We start from the raw sequence: 8,206 nt of genomic DNA, 5'->3' as shown, positions 1-8,206 counted from the left end.
CACAACCACTTACATGACGATTTAGAGCGTTTAGTAATGATTACTTTTTTCTTCTGAAAATCCATTGTATGATCTTAATACTCTGTGGCCCCCTTTTTGCATGATTCGTCAACTATTATTGCAAACCATTGGCGATTTAGAGCGCGAGTTTCCACAAATGGTTGTTGTTACAAGTAAACTACGGTTCACAGGTTTATAAAAGTGTATATCTGAATTCATCTATTGGCGTACAACACTTTGCACGATTCTTGGAATGTCTCAAATCTCAATCTCAACTACTGAATTTCTTTATACCGGTTCCATACGGCCCCGACTTTGTAGTTCACCTCTAAAAATATTGGAACGGCTCTGCACCTACTCGTTCGGGATAGGAGAAGAACAACTAGACTTTGAGACCAAACCTCCACTAGCGTCTGTGCAATGTCCTCTCAACCGTGGTCTTAGAAGATCAGGCTTTTAAACTTAAACACGATAACTCATTTATTAAATGGTTTGTGTTCAGGTTAATCAGTTTATTAAACAGATCTTGTTCATATTGACCTGTTTAATAAACAAGTTGTATTATTCAACTTAAAATATATATGATTACTTTTCGTATCTTGTTTGGGATGGTGTATGATATTCTCGTAACAAGAATAACCATCAGTTCCATCATATTAAAGCACAAAAGAGTTTAAAAAGAAGACAGTTAAAGCCTTCATTCCCACCCACCAGCATTATTATCACAATAATAAGACAATCAATGGTGACAATTTTCCCAACACTTTTTATCATGATAAAACATTAAAAACACTTTAATCCTTGATACTGATATCACACCCTACATCCTTTACTGCATTGCTAAACAAGATAAACTCACCTATTTTTAGAGTTAAATGCTATTTTAGTATTTGTGGTTTGTGCCATTTTGTCAGTTTAGTTCAAATATTTCATTTTTCGCTTTTGGGTCCAAAAAAGTTTCACCGTTGCCACTTTAATCCATTGGGTTAACTTCATCAAATTTTTCTGTTAACAAGAAGGGCAATACGGTCATTTTATATGTAATTCAATTAACTAGAAGGGCAATTCGTGTTGGAAATTTTAGTGAAAAAGAGTTTTTCACTAAATATTTTGGACATCAATAATATTTATATATGTGTTGTATAAATAATTATTTATGGTTTGTGTTCAAACTATGTCCAAATAGAGCTAAGATGAATGAGATATCGAAGCTTGAAGTTGTATGTTTGGAACAAACAAAGATGAATAAAATGGATTAGTTTTGTCAACTTGTCCTACATAGGTGGGATGACAAAACTTAAAGTGGTTTATAAGGAGGAGCACTCCTTGTATATTGTTTCCTTACTCGTGCACATATGCGCGCGTGCCGTGGGCTATAGGCCCTATATAGTGCACTTTGAACTTCACACACCGCCTTTGTATTTTTGTCCATGAGCGCATGTTCAGATACATGGCGGGTCCGCTTATGGCGCACCCTTGGGTGGCGTAGGCGGATGCCATGGCATGTCGATGCGGCGCGAGCTCCTTAGGCGCATGGTGCACGTCATTGGCTAGGGCGAAGAGTGCAGGTGGCACACAAGTATGGACGGCGCATGACCGGGTGGCGTCCTGGTATGCGTAGTGGCATCCGTATGGCGCGCATATGGCATGTCGTGAGATCCTTGAAGCGTGGCGCGCGGACTGGCAGGCCAGTTCAAGCGTGCGTAGGTTTGCATTGGTAACTAGGCGCACTGGTCAGGGTGTCGCGCGTATAGCGCAGGTTCTAGTGCAGTGTGCGCGTCTATCATACGAGCGGCCTACGGCTCGCATAAGCGTGGATCCGACTGTATAGTGTGTAGCGCGCTTGGGCGCTGGTCACGATCAGTCAACCTAGTCTCCGTCAGTTACGAGATCGTCATGAATTGATATGACAGTTACGTTGACCACTTTGACTCCATTTTAATGCGATTAAAACTTTTTTATGTGTCACACCCTGACTTTTGCGGAAGCGTGATTATGGGGTGACTTACTTGTTATCATTGCATTCAACCATATCAAACAATCTATATGATAATACCAAAGATTTGTCATCCATAAAATGAGTTTAAAACATAACAACATTGTCTAAAACGTAGACTTCAAAATTTAAGTTTTACAAACCAGATAAATTGTGTAAAAGTTTGCTAAGGACTCGTCAAAGATAATAGTTGTAATCCAAGTTTGGAAGACGTGGCTTGTCCAGGATTAAGACACACTGGCCAAACCCAAAAACCATAGATGACATCTTTATACTTAACATGACTTGAAATTCCAACGCCCGCCAGATCCATACTTAATTTCCTGAAATACATGTAGTTTGGAAAACATCAACAAAAGTTGAGCGAGTTCATGTGTATGTGAGTCTGTATAAATCATTAATGTGTGTCTGTATAGATTGTGAAATATGTCTGTAAAAATGTATGTCCTTGGTATGTAGCAATAAGGAAAAACAGATCAATTAATGTGTAGCTAATACATTAATAAGTGACATGGTCTAGGAAGCACTCAAACCTGTAACGCGTATTTCATACCGGTCCTTCCGGCGGAACGACATAGTCACCACATGCAGCCACACGCTGGCCCATGTGTGGGGCTCGCAACACCCAATAGTTCATTTTCAATCATCAAACCGACATATCGACAAACAAAACGTTACTTACTTTATTTCAGCTTTATTACTCAAAACCAGACTGTTTTCGAGGATTTTTATAAAATAGTTAAATTTTTCTAAAAATTACCAAATTTTCACAGAATGTCACACATGTTCCAAAGTTTATTGTGTAAAAATATCAAAGTCCAATTCGTTACCCATATTTTATAGAAAATCATTTTTTCGACTGCAATCAGATTTGTTACCTTCTGATCGCAGTTTACGGAAATATTCACTAAAAATCAACCCGTAAGTCCGTTTGACGAAATTCCAGTTGGAGGGTCGCCCTGACAATGGTGTCTATCTACTGTAAAAATTTCATGAGTTGATTTTACTCAGGTTTTAAGTTGTGACTCCGAAAATAACCCACTTTTTCTGCAGTAAAAATGCAGCTTGAGCTGCTGTCCAAAAATAACCTTTTAAAAATAGTAAACGGTCTCGAAAAATTTTAGGCTTTAGAAATTCCGTTTTTCGTTTTAAAATGATCCCGTTACAGCCTGTTGAAGTTGGCTGGAAATCCAACTCAGCAAGCTGTTTAAGCTTTTGTGTGTGAAGAACAATCAACAATCGAACAAGAATCAAAGTGGAACAAGAGTATGAATGGACTTACTACTAGCACAAGGCTAGGGTTGAAATCTTAAGATGAGATGATAAAGAATGATGGTGAGAAAAGCTTGAACAAGGCTTCTTGAGAGCACTCCAACTTCTCACTTCTACGGAGGATCTTTACCACTTGAATGTGAGCTTGATGGAGAAGAAATGGAGGTTTGATGTATGGTAGTGATGGAATTCAGTTGTGGAGAGAGGTGGGGGGGTATGAGCCGATTTTAGAGGGAGGAGAGAGAGAGGTGTGTATCTTGAGGAAATGATGAATATTTCTTGGAAATGTGCATCTAGCTTGTAGGAGAATTATGACATGAAATTTGGCCAATGAACTCAAGATTCTCTTTACAAAAGATTTAAACAAAATATATCTTAATGATTAGGGCAGATTTTCGGTTATGGGGGGGGGGCAAAGTGTAAATTTTTGTTAATTATGAGGTAATTATAAAAGGGTTAAGGGTATTTACAAGTATAGTGGGTGTATGTCATGTTTGCATGGTGCATGGGGATTTTTGTGACCATGATTAATTTAAAATAATAAAATAATATTTCTAACAATATTTTCATGTCCCGGGTAATGTCTGGTTGTTTGGTTTCGCATCGTTCCGTTAAAGCGTTTAATTGACCCGTAAAGTGTCTTTTGTGCATCTTTTTGTAACGAATTTAATTCCAACACTTAGGAAAGTGTCCAGGACCATTTAGTCAATACTCTGTATAATATGAGTGTGTTAAAAGCTGAATTGTTACTGAAAATACGGAATTACTGTAATTAAATTGCGTTTTAGGCACTTTCCGGCACTCAAACTATCACCTAGTGACATAGTCTTATGGTCCTCACTTCCCTACACTCCATACTGGTGTAGTGTTTTATCCCTGGCCCATACTGGCCTAAAAATAGTGTCTGTCTATGTGCTGGCATTGTCAGCATGTGTCTGAGTTATTCGCTCACTGTACTAACTGTGCTTTGTGCATCAGGTTGTCACTAAGAGTCTGTATGAAATAATTGAACTGACTGTATGTAAGAATGCACATGTATGTTTGTAATCTAAATCAGTAAGCAGTTTAAAGTGTCAGTTGTAATCAAGCACAGTCATTAAGCTCATAATTAAAATTAATTAATTGTACGGATGCATGCAAAATTGACGGTTGTCACATTCTCCCCCCGTTAAGAAAATTTCGTCCTCGAAATTTGTACTACCTTAACTCCTTAGGGTTTCATTATGTATGTATGCATATGAATAGTACCCAGGTAGATAATCACCAAATCGAATCAAACCCTATTCACATCAAGTGAGTCCAAGAATATATATAATATCACGAATTAAAAGGTATGTGCTTTTAGCATTTGGCGTCGAAGGTACAAGACGTATCGACGCATACTCTAGTGTAATCCAGTTAACAGGGGTTTCACAAAAGAGGAGTTTTGTCCAATAGGATTCTCAAATGATTGGTTATAGTATGCAAATTTTCACAAACCATAGCATCCGCTACATGAACTCAAAATCAACAACTTGGAGATGAAAATGACCTGTCAGCTTTCGAATGAGTAAATGATAAGAATTTGTGTGCTGACATTCTCGAATTGCGAAAATACACTGAATGAAATACAAGTGAATCTGGTGTATCATTGTCTTGATTCGTAGTTGCATCAGGAATGTTTAAATGACTTAGTTCAAACAAAAGTATATGTAGTTTTGTGTAAAACGATCGACCATGATTAGCACAAGCTGCAAATTTGTAATGACACCACAAGGTGTTGAAATGACGAGAGATAATAATGGTGACTGAACAAGTTCATCGTGCCTGAAATCAAATGAAAGTGTACAAAGACAACCTGAAGGTTTGATTTACACAATGTCGTAAAGTTTCCAGTTGAACAAAGAATATCAAAGAGCCACTGTTTTTGATCGAAGGTGAAAAAAATATTAAATACCACAAGGTATTCGATTTGTCAATGAAAGTATCGTCAGGAGGTACATTGGGCTTATGAAATGAATCTATGTACCATTGCCTTAACACACAACTGTGTTGAGACTGCTTTAATTGTGATAAACGAGACGGATTTAGAGCAATTAAATAATTAAAATCCGTGTATGAAATGAGAAACCAACTTAGCGCAAGCTTCAATTTTGTGAAGATATCACCTCAAGGTGTCGAAGTCAATCAAACGATTTAGTGGAGTCATAGACCGACCGAATCTACTACGACTCGTAATGAAAGAACTTTTGCAAGAATATTTGAATATGATGCTCCCAATACATCATATTGTGTCTCAAATCAAACGTGTGAAATGGATAAGTTCAAACAATTGAACTTAGTTTCAGCGTAACCCGACAATAAACGTATGTATCAACAAGGGAATCCCAACATGGTTACAAAAATAAACCATGAATGTATCTTGAAACAAAAGAAGTTTTCGAGAAGGTGTGTTGACCTGGTAGCAAAGAGTCAACCGTTACAATAATGTAGGCCATTCGAATCACAAACCAGTAGTTAGATTTAGCAACATAATATTCTAATTTCAATGAAGCGTTTGAAATGAAACCGCACGCGTAGCAAAAGGTGCATGCGTAATATGTGAGTTTTCAAGTAATGACACAATGAGTATGAGGTAATGACCAAATATCGAAGCAAATGTGTGTTCGCTCTCAGCGAAGAAAATCAAAGCGATACAACTACTTTAAGGGGAATAGAGATGCAAACATCTACTCGGCTAGAAGCAAAAATGAAGATTTAAACGAAAGAATTTCAAGTACTTTCTGTTCTGTTAACTGAAATGGCATATATGTCAGGTTAGTGGTGTTCGATTGAGTTAATAGATATGGTGTCTAAGTAACAACCTTTACACGTTTGGACCTGGGTTCCCAAGGGTCCTAATCATATGTTTTCTAGATCCTCAAGGTTTCATATTCTGTGTAACTCGGTTTTGTGCATTATGTAGGAAACACCATCTTGTGTGCGTCTAAAGACAAGTTATCGTCCCACGATTTCCCCGGTATACCTTCTTCCTGAATTCATTGCTAAAGACACTCGATCGTCAATTAGTCATGTAATAGTAGTTGGATCCTCACAGTTAGTTAAATACGTAATTCGTTAATCCTTAGCGAGAGTCACCGACTCTCGTGGGTTAGCTCGTTCGGCTCCTAGTAATTGATGCTCATTTGAAAGTCACATCCTTCTTCTTGATGAGCAGAGCTGGGGTTACCCAAAATGGGAAGCTTGGTCTGTTATCTTCCTTCTCTACCAGCTACTGAAGCTACACTGTCGATCCTTGCATGTCTGAAGGTGTAAATTGCCAAGGTGTATTGGCTGCAAGCGCGGCGCCTGGAAATCAAATCGATGCAAAATTCGACTTGTCACTGAGTAGATAATTCTGGCAAGTTTTCGGGGATGGCTTCAGGATATTCTTTTATCACAGGGACATCTTCGAGTTTTAGTTCTTCGGCTCCCTTGTCCCCGACATGAGCCATAAAACAACCCATCCTTTTCGTAACATTCTTTGTGCCTTCAAGCAATTTGTAATTTGCAGAGGCGTATCCTGCTTCATGAGTCAAGATCACTTCTTCGTTCGCCATCATGGTGCGGATATCAATCTCCTATTGATCATTTGTCAACCAATCCCTCCAACTACCTTGTTGAAGTCTCCCAATTCATTGGCAGTAGATCAAGTGTAATCTTACGCTTCCCGTGTTCTATCTTGCCGATTCCAGTTACTGTGTTGGCTTCCACTAGCTTCCCCTAAGCTAGTTCTAATGGGTATTGGAATATCTACTTACTCGCTGCTTAAACCAATTATACTCTCGAACTCTTAGAGGTGCGAATCGTAGAATTTGCAACAGTATTTGGCAATAAAGATGCATAACATTGAGTAGTATGGGACGTACCGATATCCATGCTTGGATTTCTGGCGTGCTTCTCTGGCTCCGGTGTTAGACATCTCTCCCATGATTTTGCTTAATCTCCCTTGGGCAATCTTTCCTAAAGTGCCTCATATCCCCGCAGGTATAACATCCTTTATCTTTCCCCTTTCCTTTCTTTCCACGCTTCGTCTCACTCCAACACGTTTCCCTGTTGTGTCCCACTTTGCCACAGCTGTCACACTTCCCATTTTTACATCGCCCGGTATGATGACGTCGGCACCTGTCGCATTTAGGTAGTTTACCCATGTACTCTTTTCTCTTTTTGACCTTGTTGTTGCTATTCGTCTGAGTACTCTGCTTGAAGTTTGCGAACTTCCTCTTGTTGTCTCCAGATGACTCTACATGAGTCTCCTTCTTCTCCTCAGAGGTTGAAAATTTGTTCATCCTGATTGCCTCTTCAGTCAAGGCCACACTTAAATTAATGGCTTCAGCGATCGTTGTAGGCTTCGATGTCGTCACCATGCTCATGATTTGGGGTGCCAATCCCCAAATGAAACGCTCAATCTTCTTAAACTCTGGGTCTACCATGTAAGGAACGATACGCGACAGAACTTGGAACTTCTCCACATACTCAGCTATTTTTGGACCTTCCATCTTCAAGTTCCAGAACTCAGTTTCCACCTTCTGGCTTTCTGTTCTCAAACAGTACTTTTTATGCATTAGCTCTTTCAGCTCGTCCCACGATAAAGCATACGCAGTAGTCTCGCCCATCGTTTGAACCTGGAGTTTCCACCATGACAGAGCCCCATCTTGGAACAGTCCGGAAATGTACGTGACCTGGTGCTCTGGGGCACATTTGCTCGCACGCAAAACAGTGTCCATTTTCTCAACCCAGCGCACGAAAGCTACGGTACCCCCAGTGCCGTCGAAAAGTAGGGGCTGGCAGCCTAAGAACTGCTTGTAGGTACAACCGTTGACTGGGTTATTTCCCGAGGTACCTCCGCTGCGCTCAGAGCGAAGGGCCTCGTACTGCACGATGACCTGTAAGAGGCGTTCTTGAAATTCCGCCTCTGTA

The sequence above is a fragment of the Helianthus annuus genome, chromosome 1 (genome assembly GCF_002127325.2).
Source record: "Helianthus annuus cultivar XRQ/B chromosome 1, HanXRQr2.0-SUNRISE, whole genome shotgun sequence".
Taxonomy (NCBI): Eukaryota; Viridiplantae; Streptophyta; class Magnoliopsida; order Asterales; family Asteraceae; genus Helianthus; species Helianthus annuus.
Note: the sequence above shows the minus strand (reverse complement) of the source record.